Source organism: Paramormyrops kingsleyae, chromosome 16 (assembly GCF_048594095.1).
Source record: "Paramormyrops kingsleyae isolate MSU_618 chromosome 16, PKINGS_0.4, whole genome shotgun sequence".
NCBI lineage: Eukaryota > Metazoa > Chordata > Actinopteri > Osteoglossiformes > Mormyridae > Paramormyrops > Paramormyrops kingsleyae.
In genome coordinates this window covers 10,560,428-10,578,331 of record NC_132812.1, presented here as the reverse complement: position 1 = coordinate 10,578,331, position 17,904 = coordinate 10,560,428, and positions in this window count along the sequence as shown.

Here is a 17,904-nt window from a genome sequence, read left to right as displayed (position 1 = left end):
CGCTGTCAGTCACATTCCTGGGTCTAATGCAGCCTATAGCCTGGGCCTCTCGACTGCGCACTGCCCCCGAGGTCAAGCACTGGATTGTCTAATATGCCATTTACCTGCTTTATATTGCTCTGCTCCCATATTCAGTGCAGAATGAGAAGTAAAGTCAGATGCAGTGATCTCTCTTTCAGGTCACCCCCTCTCTTCTCTTGGCTCAGAAGGCTCTGGAATGTCATCTTTTGTTAAACTTAAGACTAATTCCCCAGTGTTATGTAGTGTGCCTATTCATTGTTTGTCTAATGTGAAATGTATGTTATGTCATGTTGTATTGTCATCTCATGTCATGATATTTTATGTTAGCTAGACCTACAGTTGTCTTCCCCCTGTCTCCCCTCCCCTTAAATTATTAATACTTGTATAGAATCTTTTTGCACTTAGTAAAATATTCCAGAAAGTATGTCTTTGGCACTGTAATATCGGTCCTGTCATGAATGCTGCACTATGGGCTCAGGAGAAATGTTACTGTATTTTGTTACTGTACATGGCTGAGATGACAATAAAGCTTTACTTGACTTGACTAGGTCTGAATGTTTGAATATGCTCAACCATGAGGCAGGTAAGAGCAATCTGACTTAATTTTAAACATTAAAACAGTCCTTTGCTCTTTTTTCCAGCTAGAGTATGAATTATATGTGATTATTGAAGCTACTTAGTGGCACATACTGCAAACCGCTGTAAGCTAAGTGAGGCTATTAAGGAAGGTCATTGGGATGAAATAAAAACTGAGCACCCCCAACACCACCCTCGCATTATCAAGGTCCAAAGCAAGAGTGGCCTATCTAATGAAGTTCTGCAAGTCAAGCAGCATGGTGAATAAGAAACAAAATGGCTGCCACATGACTGTAGACCAAACAGTCACACATACTGTCACTCACCTTGGCCACATATACAAGTAACTGTTGACCTAAACGTATGTTTTGGAGTGTGGAAGGAAACTGGAGTAAGTAGAGAAAATCTGCATGAATATAAAGAGAATGCCATTTTTAAGTTATTACAATGTATAATTGTGAATTATCTGTAGGACTGCCCTTTCATAATTTGTATTATTATTATTTTCCAATAATACCCACATTTCTTTTTTATGCAATATTTATTAATATTATTTTGGAATCCTACACGTACAGACTACATGTACACTATCAATTTAAAAAAAAAAAAAACTTCAATTCACACCAAACTATAATTTCAGCAGAAAAGAAAACATTTTACCCATACAGTTTCTGATGAGTTTATTTAATGGCTTTATTTTATTCTAAACACACACGTTAATTGACATTGACGCAGTCGCAAGCTTGAGAAAAAAGTCATTAACAGGTAACATGTTTGAGTGGTTTTAATTAATTTTGAAAGGCATGACTTTGTCCCTTATCACATGCTACATTACTCACTGTGCTGACTTCACAAACAAATACGCTTTTGTCTTTGGCTGCAATTTCAGAATGAAGAAAGTGTGTAAGTAAATCTTAGTATCTAACAAATACGTTAGCTATTACTGTGTTAGCTATTACTACGTTAGCTGTTACTACGTTAGCTATTACCTTATCTCCTAAAATACCAGGAGAACTCAGTGCAGAAGAAGTTCTAGAGATTCCCACAATATAGTCCTCCTACAGTTAAGTGTAGCACAAAATGATAGTGACATTGTTTGGCCTAGAGGATCCTATGTGACCCAAGCCAACCTATGGCTGAGAGCAATATAATTGGGTGAAATTAGCCTTGACAACTAGAGGTCATCTCTCAGCCCAAGGAAAAGCTCAGCCACACATTCATGTACAAACAGCTGCTGTAATCGAATGGGAGCTGGCAGCCGATTCCTCACACTTCCTCCCAAAAAAGGCAGCCGCAGCTGTGTAAAAACACATGTGTTGCTCAGCTAGAGGTGAACATTGCCCTTATACTGACAGTGACAAACATGCCAAGTGAAGACAGCTCTGCTCCTCCGCTGTGTAGACGATACCACACCAGTGCTTTTAGCAAACCACCCCCTGTGACAGGGACACTATTGGGGACACTGACACAAGTTGATTATGTAGCACCCTAAGATAGCTATACAAATTTTTTAATTAGTCTCAGGTACCATTTCTGGCAATCTTAATGAAAATGCTTAGAATTTTTTTTTTTTAAATGAACTTTGCTGGAAAACAAGCATTTGCTAAGAAATTAAATAATAATGAAATTAATTTGCCTATTGCCTAATTGTTTTTATAATAAATACAATTAATCATAATAAAGTGACATATGTTCTTTTCCATATGTGACTCACTCTGATTCATATAAATAGTTAATATTCTGTTTGAAGTACTGTCAAGTCAGAAACACTGATCTTGCTCTAAGCGGAACATGAGTTCTGCTAGATTATGTTTAAAGTGTTTATGAGTATGATTCAAACCAGTACATTTAATGGCTTCTCCAAATTTCTTTGTAGATAAGAGGACTTTCATCAGAGGACTTAATGGCTGTATTTGTAGCTTTTGTATTACAAACCTTGTTGATGTACATTTGCTTATGGAGTCTGTATTAAAAGATACACCATAAAAGAATTCCTGTTTTGACAGCAAAATGCAGATGTACATATGCATTTTAATGTACCAGCAAATGCATGAATAAACCTTACTGCAAAATTGCAGTAAAACTATCTATATTACATCTTGTAACCAGCATCTTATAGTTAGTATATGCTATAGTTAAAATATTTCATCATTTTGCAAAGATATGACAAGTAAGAAGCTGGTGAGAGTGAGCAAAAGCAGAGTCATTATGAGAATTTTTACAAAAAAAACTCAAAAGTTTATTCAAAATTACAAAATACCTCTATCTAGTACAGTAGAAGGCATAGTTCTTCCAGAGCATCATTTACTCATTATTACGGTACAAAAAGGTCTTACATTTTCCTTAATGCTGTTTTTTTTTTTAAATGTCTCCACATTAATTTGACTTTGTAATGGAGACAATGCCTTTCCTATTTGATTCTGATGGATTGCATACCAATACAGGCATTTTTTATATTACTGAAGCACTAAATGTGGAATGTTACTCATAAGGTACATATAAATAGCGGTCCACAGTGTCAGTATAGGATGCTCATTAAAGCTGTGACACTAGGCTGCCAGGCAGCGCCTCGTTTGCTACCGGTGCTTCGCTTTCTGATGGCTCTAGGTGAGCTTTCTCGGCAATAATGGTCCCTGTGCTCTCTGTTAAAGGTTCATTTTCCCACCTCAGTGCTCACAAGTGTATTTTCCAGACATTTTAAAGGCGAGCTCTGGCTCCTGATTCTCGCTGTCTGAAAGCCTGCGATCCACGGCCACTTTACGCAGAAGACGTGAGTGTTTACACATGCTGCATGATGGCTGTTCTCCTGCCCTGTTCCTCAATATAAGGCAAAAAAAGAAATGCAAAATCACATGAGTGCTATCGCCGTACTCATGCACTGTATTAATAATTTAGTTAGTTAATTAATTCATTGATGTTTTTCCATAGCATGAGCGCAGTGTGCTATTGGAATCCAGGAGCTTCTTGAGTTGATTTTAATTGCAACTAACAAATAATTCTGAATAAACAGGAATCTGACCATGATTTAAAAATATAGTTCACATTGTTCCATTTGATTGATAAATGAATAGTCTAAATTTGAAATGCTTTATAAGGATTAAACAGCTATATTGTGTGTGTTTGTATCAGCATATACTTTTAACATGAGGTTCATGTCTTGAGTGATACATATTCATGAAGATTCCCAGGCACCGTGACGATAGTCATTGAAATGTTGGAGAAAGTTCCTGGTCTCGCCTGAGTAGGTCTGCCTTGAGTAGTGCACTTTGACTTCATCACACCTATCCAAGCGACTGAAGCTCCTCTGTGTAATTAGAACCTCCTAATTGTCCGTGAAGACTGCAGAACCTTTCTGGGTGAGTCACCCGAAGCCGAGATCAGAGCGGGGGGGAGGGGGCTCACCCATCCTGCAGGTGCTTCATTAAAGCACATGCTTTTAAAAAAAAAAAAAAAAAAACGGGGGGAAAAAAAACAAAGCTTTATTTTCCATTTGGTACAAGTACATTAAAATACGTTAGATGTCAGATATCCCATCATGCTCTCCTTTTAAAGACAGACATATACAGGTGATGGTGAAGCTTGTGGTCTGAGCACAGGGCCAGCAGTCCATCCACCCCCCCGGAGCATTTTTCAGGGCATTAAGGGCCTTACTTAAGGAAAAACTCTGCCAAAGTAGTGACCTTCCTAACCCTAACCCACTGAGCCACATACTGTACCACACCCTGTTCTTTATATAGCACTTGTGTATATGTATTAAATCTCATGAATAATAACAAACATTCTCTCCAGGATTCCAGTATCAAAAGCTGTGTTGTCATTCTGCATAGCATTCAGTAGCTGCATTCTGCATAGCATTCAGTAGCTGCATTCTGCATAGCATTCAGTAGCTGCATTCTGCATAGCATTCAGTAGCTGCATTCTGCATAGCATTCAGTAGCTGCATTCTGCATAGCATTCAGTAGCTGTATTCTGCATAGCATTCAGTAGCTGCATTCTGCATAGCATTCAGTAGCTGCATTCTGCATAGCATTCAGTAGCTGCATTCTGCATAGCATTCAGTAGCTGCATTCTGCATAGCATTCAGTAGCTGCATTCTGCATAGCATTCAGTAGCTGCATTCTGCATAGCATTCAGTAGCTGCATTCTGCATAGCAGCTCCTGAATCAAAACAAAACTAAAAACACAGACCATATGTTATGCAACTTGATAAATGAAAGTGCTTACATATTTACATATATTCACTTTTTTTTTTTTAAAGTAAGCAAATTTAAGGAAATTCTACTAAAAAAAAGAAGCACATTTTAAAACAAGATTTGTCACATACACATTTAGGTGTGTGCATTTGCATCATTCGCAAATTTAATCACTGCTGCTCCCCCTGCATATGGCTGGTCAGGGGCAATGAGCAGACCAGGGTGACCCTGGGAATATTTAAAGCAGCGGGACGCATCATTGCAAAGGTGTGTTATTTAGCCTGGAGGTATCACATATTCTCAGGTCAGAGACTAGGTGACTGGGGATTCTCTGCACAAACCTTGGAATTAATTTCTATGCTTCAGATATGAGCAGAATGTCTCTCTCTCTCTCTCTCTCTCAGGTTCACCTTCACTCTTATTAAAGGTATAAACTCATTTTGACATCTTCATGTAAATGTGTTGCCCTACTTGTGCAGAACAAAATTGCATTAGTATTTCAATCATTAAAATAATACATTTTATTTCTGCCGAAATGGAAAAAAAAAAACGAATTCTACAGTGCTGGAAATTTTGTTTTTTAAACTTTTTTTTTCCCTCTCTCAAACCTTTTCTTTAAAAATGTTGTGAACTTTAAGCCATTCAGTCAAAAGCATCTGTTAATTGATTCTGTTTTATTCGTCATGCTACCTGTTCATCACAAAGGACATTCCCTTTATTGTCAAAATGACATAAATCCCCTCCTTTTCATAGAGTGGCACAGCATATACAAGACTCATATATTTGATTTTAACAATTACATTGACTCCATGTCTTGCACTGAACAAACATTTAGAGTATAAATAGCATATAAAGGAACCCTAAATGTCCCTCAGTGTGTAAAAAGAGGGAGATATAACTCAAATTCAGCTCAGAAATGAAATCTATGTTTTGCTACTGGCTACATGTATCTCATGAATGGCTGAAAATAGGAACAAGGCTTTCCTGATAGATACAAGGTTGTTTGCTAGAACCTGACATTAGTCATATTTCCAAATTGCCTTATATTACCAGACAAGCACAGCTAAGGTACGAAGAGAACTGGCAGCATCATCTTGATCTCACAAACTCGTGGATGGACCTCGAATGCTACTGAATCTGACTGCTCTTGGCTTCTAAAGCCTATGATGTGAAAAGTGTCAAACTAAAATGAATCCCAAATAAACACATTACTGTATGTGTATAATTTGCAATATGTAGGCAGGTGGCATTTTTGTTAAATCACAGAGTCTGATGGCGTATTGATCACACCGTCTGCTTTTAAAACCATCATAGAGGCTCCCACTGCCCTCCAGTCGGCCCAGTGAGTAATGGAGAGAGACTCCCTCTGCGGTAATTGAACGTGTGGTTTGCAGCAGATGGCCTCTTGACTGCGGAGAGGTGAAAGCAAGGGATCGTCCCAGGGAAGGGGGGGGGGGGGGGGGGCTTCTCCTACGGTGAGCGGCGAGAGAGAGACCACAGATAGACTCATAGCAGCCTTCAGCCAACGGTTATACAATAGAAATGTACTGATACAGGCAACAACGCATTATGTAATAATGTTACATTATGTAATGACTTGTAAAATGTAAGAAATTTATAGACTATATTGTAATTTTATACTGCAACATCACCCTGTTATTATTATTAATAATAATAATAATAATAATAATAAACTTCTGACATTCTGTTGCGTTATTACATAATGCAGCACTGTTACATATGCTGCTAGCCTGCAAACTAGCTATTAGCATGAGGAAAGTAAGAAATGTTACGATAAACATGGCAACACCTTCCTTTAGCCTCTGCTTATGATGCTTTTTATAAATAAATAAAGCTGATTTAAAGTAGAGGGTAACTATCCCAAAACACAATGTAAACATAGATGTTGTTAACCTAGATTTTGTACCTGAGCCTCAACCATTTAGCAGCTGATGAAATGATTTGAAGCAATTTAAGCTGGAGCTTCTGCAGAATATAATACATACTTTCTATACTGTACATCTTCTAGACTTGCACGTCCAATGAGTCAATGAGTACCGTAACATGAACTAATAAGAATGTGTTTTGCATAAATTTTCTAACATTACAAATGTTACATATAGAACATTAACTTATTTGGCATTTCAGTTCATAAATATTGCCAAAAACAATGAACCTGTTAATGAGGATAAAGGATTTGTGACCCTGTTTAGAATAGTCTCAGGAGCAGTAAAGAAATACTTTGAATCTATTTTTGCTTGCCTCTTTGTAAGTGTCTCTATGTCCTTAATTATTTTCTTTTTTTTATCCTGACACAATCCTCACTGAAATTATAACATTGAAGACCGATAATGCACATGGCAATAACCTTCTATTCTACTACTGAAAGCCTTTTAGGAAGAAATGGAAATACATCTGACCAATTGCCAAGAGGCTTGAATTTGTGAAAACAGTGGGGTTCTGATGAGGGAGCGTGTCGAGAAGAGAAATGTTACTGTGATAAAGGGGTTTTAAGTGAAAATCACTTATATCCCATTGAGATGTTAGCATTTTTTGCCTTCTCCATCAAACATAATCACTCACAGACATGCCCCATTGTCTGAGACTAAAAAGGCAAATACATCACCCCCCCCCCCCTCCACATTCAGGGAATAGGCGGATATGGACTGTAATATGTAGCTTCGACATGTAGATGAATATTCTACAGCCACAGTGTAATAATTTTATCTGCATTAGATGAGCAAAATCAAACATTTTATTTCCAGGTAAGCAGGTGTTTCGTGATACCAAATGAAACTGTGTACCTACATAGCTAACCAACAATGACAAGGGTGTAACTTTCAATAAAAAAGTGAATATGTCATTAAGGAAAGGAAATGCCAATTATTTTATAGATTGGGAGAATAACATATTATTGCAATAATGAAATTTAGTAACCAAAGGATTAGTCCCGACCCAGCAGTATAAGACACATATATGTGTCTGACTGATTGTTTTCAGAACACCGACCAGCTTTTATAGATTTAATATTCACGTTTTTGATGTACCCAAAAACAAAACTAGAATACACAAAACAAAAGTACTGTATATGATTACACTTTAAACTATATTTTCACTATACCAAAGATATATCTATACCAATGAAAATAAATAACATTTTATTCGAAGTTGAGTCTTTGGATTAGTCCGACATGCAATTAAATGGCTGGAATGTCCTAATTAATTTGTTCACTCCTTATTAAAAATATTAAAACATATCATCAAAACTTGACAGGTCACACTTAAGTATTGTGCTAAGGTGATAGAACTTAAAAGGAAGTGCACCAAGTGCAGTATGAGTTCTCATTTGCTTTTCTGAGGTTTCTTGGTAATGATCATGAAATAATTATTTTTAAAATCATTTAATTCATGTATCTTTACAGTACTTGCCATAAATGCTTTGCTTTAAATGTTTCAAAACAAACAAGTAAACAATAAAAACACATAAACTCTGACAAACATCATTGTACAAGGAATAAGGTTCACAATTCAATAAAAGGCACTACTCACACCAATAGATGGCTACTCTATTGTATGCCTTAAAACTAACCTTCGGAACACCTGCTGAAAATGTATTATTAATCTTTGCAATAGTTCGTTTTGAGGAAGCATCGCATTTTTGAAAATGGCAAGAGTTACACTGGCTTGACAGTAATGAGATTCTTTTTAGATTCTTTTAAAGAATGCTCCACCCATGTTGAAAGTATCAGACCATTTAAAAGGACTACTAATAGACACAGAACTGTCTTTGGAAATGAAATCTGCAGAGACACATGTGGTACCTGTCATTGCTACAAGAGAATGTCCTAAGCCATTAAGACTCATTCATCATTTGAAGGTGTACCAGGGTGAAAATTTGAGTCATTAAATACAGATTTCCTAACCATCTGGTCTCATGGCCCACATACTCAATCTGCGATATCCCTATTAATCTTAAGTACAAGTACCATAACATTTCCTCCAATGCCCACAAGAGTCCCATTGATAATATATTCCCAATAACTGAAGTATTCATAGTACAAATATGCACATTTAATCCACAATTAACTCAAGAGTCATCAAAAGTCAAGAGATGTGACTTAATCCAAGAATGAATCCCTGTTTCCACAAAGCCCTCTCCAATATTATCCAGGACTCAACTCGAAGCCCTGGTGAGGTGATGATTGCAATGTTCAGCTCGGACACGGCGTGTGATTAATCATGTATTATTTTCACAGGAGATATAATAGTGCACTTAGTGATTCTGGAACCAGTGGAGCTTAAGAACTCCCGACTGCGATGCTAACCTCGATGTATGACAGCTCGCTCTATAGCTTACACAAGCGTAAGAGATAAATTAGTTTTGAACTGAAAGCCAAAGCACATGCGTCCATATCTCTGGGATCTCTTTTCACAACTTCTACATTACTGTATAATCATATGATGTCTGGTGTCATTTTATCAAATCTTTCAGCTGCATCCAATTCTGAAATACACATGGAATAAGTACTTTGTCACATATGCATCCTTATGTTATTGTACATGTATGCCAATAAAAATAAATTTATAAACAAACAGATATACAAACAAAAACAAACAGACAGAAATACAGACTAGATAGATAGATAGATAAATAGATAGATAGATAGATAGATAGATAGATACATACATACATACATACATACATACATACATACATACATACACAGATGGATGAATCTCCCATAACATGAAGAGATGCAGATTTAATAAGATATAAGTCTCAGGGTATATTTAAAAGTAAAGTTCACTAGAAGGTGTTAAACAAAGTTATAGCATATTCTGTTTGCTATGCTGTCAACTGCATTTTCCTCTCTACGCTCCAATCACAACATTTCTGCACAGCCATGGCTTAAAAGTGTGCATTTTGGTAGCTTGCCACATCTAACTTGGATTCTGCACATCTAAAAATAAAAGTCCAGGTTTGTTTGCATTGCTTGCTTTCTGACTGTTTTCCTTAAAAAGCAGCATCACCACTGACAGCTATTTGCCTTGGTGTCACGGTCTCGCGCTCCCGGGAAGTTCCGCGCACGCGTAACCGCAGGAAAGTGAGTCAAGTGGCGCGCCGACGAACGGAGCGCGCTGCTGAGCGTGAGTCGCGCGCTACTCAGGTGGCTCCCAGGTAAATGCCTGCGACTGGCAGCTGCGCGAGACACTCTACCGTCAATTTCAATTTCAGAAGGTGCCGGCTCTCGCGTGCTTTTACTTTATGCTGCCTGGGTGACTTTATTAAAGTGTTTCAATTGTTTTGGCTTCCACTCTATACAAATACAACATAGTCACCAATAATTGCAGATATATACTGAGCCTTATTTCGAAAGTAAGTTTTAAGAGTAAGATCACTGCACCCATTGTCTTATTGCGAATTGTGGCAGACAAAATTGCAATCGTTCAGTTGAGTGAACAACTGAACTGAAAATATGTCAGATAAAACAAGTTTCCTTTATAACATGGAAAGAGTATGTAACAGTGCATGTCTGACATCCTGTTAACGGGTTGTGTGGTCATGGCATAGTCAAATATATCTTTAAATGCACTAGTTAACTGTTTCCTCCCATGAAACAGCAGGATTTAATGTCCTTTGTGGAAAGTATGCCTTGAATTTTCTCTGCTGTTATAACTGCTACAGGAGGCTTTGATGAAACAAAGGTATGACATTTTCTTGCTAATAAAGGTACTCAAATGGTGAAAATACTGTAAATTTATTTGTTAGCAAAGAATATTGAGTGTATTTTGATCAATTTTAAGTGAGTAGCATGCAAACATAGAAAATCTCAGTACAAAAACTTTTAACTGGTAGTGCTTTCGTACTGCAGGATTCATCGCAGCTTTTCACGTTTTACTCGACGACTGAAAAACACATACCAGAGAGCTGCGGTAAACTTCATCATCTTACAGCCTTGCATTGTGTGGCCTCATTAAAAATTTATTAAACACTGCAAGTGTTTGAAGCACCTGTCCAGGCAACTGTTATTAGTTTTATACAGAAAAGCTACTGACCTCCCCTGTGTGAGCCGACTCAAGCAGACTGAAGCAAAACATTCAAATCCAAACCCACATCATTACATTACTTAAATCCTGCATATGGGAATGATTCACTTTAAATCTTGCCAAATATTTCACGCTATAATTTAGGATTACAGTAGCACAGAAGTGTCGCAGGATGATAGTATATCTGTCTTATTTTTCAACCCATAGTGTATATTCAGCCACTGTCATTACACCACGATAGCTCTGAAATAAATGTGTCAAATGTAATTTTTTAATGACACTGTCACTTGCCTTTCTAATGACATGTGGCTCAATTAAAAACTCAGTGGACAGATATGCCTGTACTTTGAGCGTCAGTAGATAATTCCATGTACATGCCAACAAAATAAATAAATGAAGATTGTAGGTTATTACCACTGGGGCTCAGTGGGTAGCAGGGCATATAACTACGTGGTAAAATTACAGGCTTAACACCCCCACCCTTCTAAATTTGTTTGCTACCGATCAAACACGCAGTCAGTAACGAAAATCATGAATTTGAACCCCCCTCAAAATTCACTTCTGCACTCTAGTTGGGTCTCCTCCTTCCCCGGTTGTTGAAATCTACAAAGGGGAAACTACTGGCCTGGTGGATGACAGAGATACCCATCTCCACCTGGGTTGAGGGGCTTGAATTCATGTTGTGTGTAAAGTGCGGTATAAATAAACTTGCCATTGCCATTGTGTGAGTTTCCTCTCGGTATTCCAGTCCAAAGAAATGCAGTTTGGCTAATCGATGCCTCTAAAATTGCACAGACTGTGTGTGTGTGTGTGTGCGTGTGTGTGTGTGTGTGTGTGTGCATGCATGCATGTGATGAACTGCTGTCCTGTCCACGGTGAACCCCACAGCCTCATACCTCAGGCTTCCACTCCCCCATCACCCTGACCAGGGTAAACGGTTAGAACATGGAAGGGTGGAGATGATTTCACCTGTGAAGATATTTAGCATTTGTTTGCATTGAGATCAGCTGATTTTTTAAATTCTCAATTCAGTGGTCTTGCGTTATTCATCAATATGTATTTAAAATGTATTATTTATCTATTAGAAATTTGTTTATTGAGTGGTGGGACAGGCAGTGAGTCCTGGTAATGAGGTGGTGATTGGCTGTCAGCAGAAATGCCTGCACTGATCTCTCCAAGTGTGAGAAGAGTCGCTAATAAAGTCGTAAATGAAGAAAAGCGCATGTGAAGCTGCAGCCTGTTACTGCTGCTATCAGAAACAAATCAAAACGCGCACATTGGGACTGCATCACCGCCTGCCTGGCTGAGCTGAAAGAGACAGACTTGATGACCGTGCACATGATGGGACCGTCGCCCGCAGAAATGGAAGAATGGAAGAATGGGTTAGCCTCAGTGTTTTCTGTAAAGACGAGCTCTCCCAAGGACAGAATGCAAAGCACAGTCGCACAAATGTGTTGGCTCTCCAGCAATTTGTGGCTGTATTTTTTAAATAAATAGAAAACAGAATGACATTTCGAACTTTTATTAGACTAGCTTTATTTGACCATGAGGCTGTATTTAAAAGATACGATAAAAAATTCTAGGTTTCCAGTAACTGCATCATGTATTCTGTTGATGTTCTTTTATCCATAATCTGTCCTGTGACTGTCCCGGCTTGGAACCTTGTGCAGCCTGAAATAGGCTCCAGGCCCCACCACCCTGATCAGAGTAAGGGGTCGGAAGATAGATGGACTTTATATTATGTAAAACATGTATCCCAGTATCATGACAGTCAAAAGGAAAAACATATATACATTTTTAAATAAGGTTTAAAAGCCTCTGCCTGTGATTGGAAGGTCAGCAGTTCAAGCCCGACCTTGGCAATATAGTCATGACTGGGGGCCATTGTGCGAGGCCTTTAACCCCCAGCTCCATGGGTGCCGCTGCGGGTGACTGCCCTTCGCTGCCAAGCTAGCTCTCACCTACATGTATGTCTTTGCCTCATGGAAAGCAAGATGGGATAGATGGAAAGAGAATTTCCCTACAGGGATCAATAAAATATCAAGTCATCAATCAAGTCCTTACATGTAAAATAAATGACAAGTACTCACATAATTCGGATGTTAAATATATCAGACTGAATTTCACTTCAATCATAGCATCAAAATGTCCTAATCTTAATGTCACCTATGTTCCCTGCAATATTGGCTTAATTGACAGAGATCAACAGGTTAATATTTCAGAAGCAGGTAATTATAGGTAGTGTGACTTGAATAAGTGACCTACAGAAACATGGCGAATTAACTACCACAAAGGCAATTAAAGCTTTGACTCAAATTGCGAACTAAAGCAGTGGTGGCATAATTTGGATCATGGTAATTTCCCCCATAGTTAATTTACTCCTTAGCTTGTACCCTCTTGCAGGCAGTAACCTTTAACACAGGAGGGATAATTAGGGAAAGCCTGAAAAAAGTAGTTCCATGCAACTCTCTAGTTTAACAGCACTTTTACATGCTTAATCACAATTACACAAGTTGTAAAGTACTTACCATACAAGGAGCATGAAAAGGACACATTTCTGTCATAGGATAAAATGGGGAGGACCAGTAATTGATCAGTGTATGATTATAAACAGCCTCGTCTAATTCTCTTACAAGGACAATAACTGCAATATACAGTTAAATTAAAACACAAATTGTAGAGTCTATAATCCAAAATTAAGCAAACTTTCTTTCTGCATTTTCCTTAAAATTATAATGGAAATGTAAAAGAAGGATATATAATTTTACATTATTGTATTTCTTCAATAAAGTCAATTTAAATGCCGATCACAGGCAGAAAGATTTGCTTATAGATAAAAAGAACACGATTTAAAACTGCAAAATCCTTGTAAGGGAAAACATAAAGAATAAGAATATTAAAAATCAGAACCCCTCTGCTTATCTCCATTTTGATAATGGGGGCTGGTTACAATTGCAAAATAAAGAACATGAAGAATATAAGGGGCAGTCCTGGGGGCGCTTAATCGAAAAGTTTCTCGAAAGGGAAGGAAGGTTAATGCTGGGAATCCGAGATTATTTCGCTGGAATATCTAAAATATTAATCTTCATCCTGACGATTTACATTATTCAGCATTAGGGACATCATGCCTCTTTTGTGTCGCTCCATAAAGTGATGTGCACCCTTCTCTGATTCAGACAGTCATGGCCCTGGGATAGACTGTTGGATCCTGTATATTTTTCATGCCATCTGTCACATTAAAGGAGATGTGCAAACTAGTTATCTGTCATCACCATTGTCGCTATGTTTTGCAGTTCCCCATATCACATGTGTTAACATGTACTTCATGTGAAAGGCAGATTAATCACATTTTCTTCAATGTGGACAGAATCTGAGCCTCTTGTTTGTATGAAACCGGCACTTCACTGACACCGAATGCTGATGCCGTGTCAAAAGAGAGAATGACATCCCTTCCTATGGGGTGGTTTGTGGCTCAGGGCCTGTGATCCCATGGTTGGGCTATAGCCATGTATCATAGCATACTATAGCCACATCTTTGTTGGGTTCTTGAGCACCTCTGAAATATGCTCCAGAGGCTGCTGGATGAATCTGCAGCTGCAGTCTGACACCAAGTTCGCCCTCACCTGTATATGTGTGTATGCCTTTAAAAAGGAGAGCATGATGGGATATCTGAAAACAAAGGTATTCCGATGCACATGCTCTCATACTTGTACAAACGGCAAATAAAGCTTCGTTTCAATTACACCACTCCAGTGAAATTGGGGTTGTTCAGGGAAGAATGTGCGGCATAAAACTTAATCTACATAATGACCCAGACAGTCTTCATTCTCCATCAGATGTAATACAATGAACACCTAGTGTCACAAGTGGGTAATAAAGGTGCACAGTGTGCGTAGGGGGGTCATTCCTCACAGGAGGGATGTGGACGAAAACATTTTCATTGGTAAAAAGAAAACTGATAAGTCTGAGTTTCTTATATATCCAACAAAAAGAGTATTTACAAAATTCTGATTAACTAAAATTTAAAAATACTACTAGAACACAGTCATAAAAATGCAATTAGTACGCATTATGTGTTCTTGGCAAATAAAATCCTTCTGTGGGTTAGAACTGGCATCTTTTTTTCCCCTCCAGGATTCATGTATATCTTGGCTCCATCCGTCCATTTTTCAGCCACTTACCCATTACAGGATTGTATAATCTTGACTCCTCATGCTATATTTTGGGTGCCCCCTGAAAGAAGTGAGAATTTGAAATTGCCATAAATGAGTGGGTAGGATTAAACGGACATGCCTTCACTTAATATATCTGCCTATTAATAAACAGTGTACACAATTTAGGTCACAAATAAACCAGGTTGTATCTCCAGGTCTGTGCTTATGTAGGCTGAACAAAAATCCAAATTTATGAGGAGAGTTTTAATTATATCAGTAGACCTGCTAGCATCAATTTACTTTATTAATATCATTTACTGTAAGTGGTGTCTATTCCACAGATTCATCATCTGCCACAAAACTCAGGCAAGTCTGCTTTGGTTGAGCTGGTCCTGGTGCTTTTACCTTATATATGATCTGTAAGTAGCAAACAAACATTCCTGTAGCAGTTAGTCAATTATCAATTTAAATTGTTATAGGAAGATTAGACTTAGATTTAAGATAATATATAAGCATTTAATAAATAGAAATGTTTCTATGACATACACAGGGAGTGTCTGTTGGGGTGGTGTGGGGGTGCAGTCACTTCCCACCTTTAGGGCTGCTGTTTGAGTCTCCACTCTTAGTCCATGTGTGTGGAGTTTGCATGTTCCCACCCGTGTCGTCCAGGGTTTTTCTCCAGATACTGTGCTTTCCCCCCCCACAGTCCAAAAACATACTGAGGTAAATTGGAGTTACCAAACTGCCCGTAGGGGTGTGTATGTGTGTATGTGCACCCTGCGATGGGTTGGCGCTCCATCCTGGGCTGTTCCCTGCCTTGCACCCGTCGCTTCTGGGAAAGGCTCCGAACCCCCGTGACCCCGAATATGACAAGCAGGTACCGAGGATAGATGGATGGATGGATATCAGTCAGTTTTGGCATTGCTTAAGGAATGAGCATGCAAAGAGTTATAGTTATTGAAATTGTAGTATACTTTTTAAAAACATTTATTGTACAATGTCTGTAACTACATTTCACCATCCATGGCTTAACATACCAACATACAGTGAAGCCTTCTCACATTAAAGTGCAGCTCCCTGTCAGTGACTCTTACGTACTGTAGCATTACACAGGGGTAGCGAGCTGTATCTTAAAATGACGTTAAAGACAATTACTACTGTGTTCAAGCAGTTGCTGGGCATTAGCGATGTTGTCATGGGGAGTCTAATCACATCGGTAAAGTAAATTAGCAAAGTTGTGGTTCAGATATAAAAATGACCTGGATCTGGTGTGTAAGAACGTGTGCTTTATTTGAGGAGCAGAGAGAATAAATTCCACCAAAGAAATTCCAAGACCAACAGGCATCCGAGAGCTGCTAGCTGGTTGTGAATGTTCTTAGCTGACTGAGATGTCGGCAAAAAAAGACAAAGATTACATGAGACAAAATGTTCATCAAACCACATGGTTCGCTGTATTATTCTAATAAAGTTATAGACATATCTTGCAGTTTGGTTGAGCTGCAATGTTGAGTATATACAAAAGATACAAAAGCATATACAAAAAGAATTTGTTTAGCTGTTTTATTTTGTGTCTTCGTTTATTTATGGATAGCCAGTAATTATGTTAAGTGATGACATTATGCTGAAGGCATGTCCAGTCCTCCAGTCACCTTATCAAAATCCAGATAGAGTGCTTGGGAGGTGATTACAAAGCTGTGGGAGGCTTATTTTTGGTCTCCCGTTGAGTCTGCGTGCACGTGCATCTCATCTCCACATTTGAGTGGGACCCTTCTCAAAATTAATCAAGCCATCTGAACCAGCATTGCCTGCCTGGTTTTACATAAAAGTCCATTTTTATTTTCGAAGAGTGTTTGAAACATAAAAGAAATGTACCTCCACGTTCTTTGTTTTCCTTTCATATATATCACATATTCATCCATTCATTTACTTTACTGCTATTAATATTCCTGATTGTACCTGAGTCAATTCCTTTCCAAGGTAAATTGCTTTTGCATTTTTAGGATTATATCAATATTCTTAAATGCAAAAAAAAAATAATAATTTCGGTAAATAATGTAGGTACTGTAAACATACCTTATTCTGTGAGTGATAATGTTTAGTACCTCCTGCCTTATTATGATAATGCTATTCATGTACAGTATAATGTTAATATGTTACGCAATATACGTGTGTGAATTACTAAGCATGTACATTATGCCAGCAGTGAACTCCTGCGTTGTATGAAATGGTTCATTTATTTTTAAGTTTAAGTATGATTATATTTAATTTTCCATACACTCCTGTACCCCAATAGAGCATTTGTCCTGCACTTTCACTTATTATACATCAGTTCTGTGCTTGGATACATTACATGGTGGGATTTCTTCAGCCACTGCTTTAACCCATTTTCCTTTGGTTCCATTATGTGTTTCATGAGAGGATAATTGACACATGGCAGCCCCAATAACCACATGTTATTTTTAGAGGGATATTTCCCCCCATCAGAAAGTGATGACCTTGTGTGAAAATCTGATTTGAATCCCCTTCTACATTCCAATCATCCAATGTAAAAATGTGGGTCATAATTCATATTGCAATCTTTAAATGTGTAATAATAGTCTTATGTCGGGATTGTTACTGAAATATCTACTTAAATGTGTAGTAACATTAATTGCACAAATGCAGAGAGGCAAAATAATTATTCCGAATTTAAAAATTAACATGATTATTTATTCTCCATCGCCCTCTAGTGATAAATGAGGAGAACACAGTCACCCCTGGCTTTTGCTGTCTGGAGTAGCCGCATTGTTTCTGTTTAACTCCATTCTAGCAACTCATGTCTTCATATCGCTGTACTCTAAATATGTCATCTTCTTCACTTCAGCAATTAAATATTAATCTGTCAGCTTCCAACAGAATGAAGAGGCATCTTT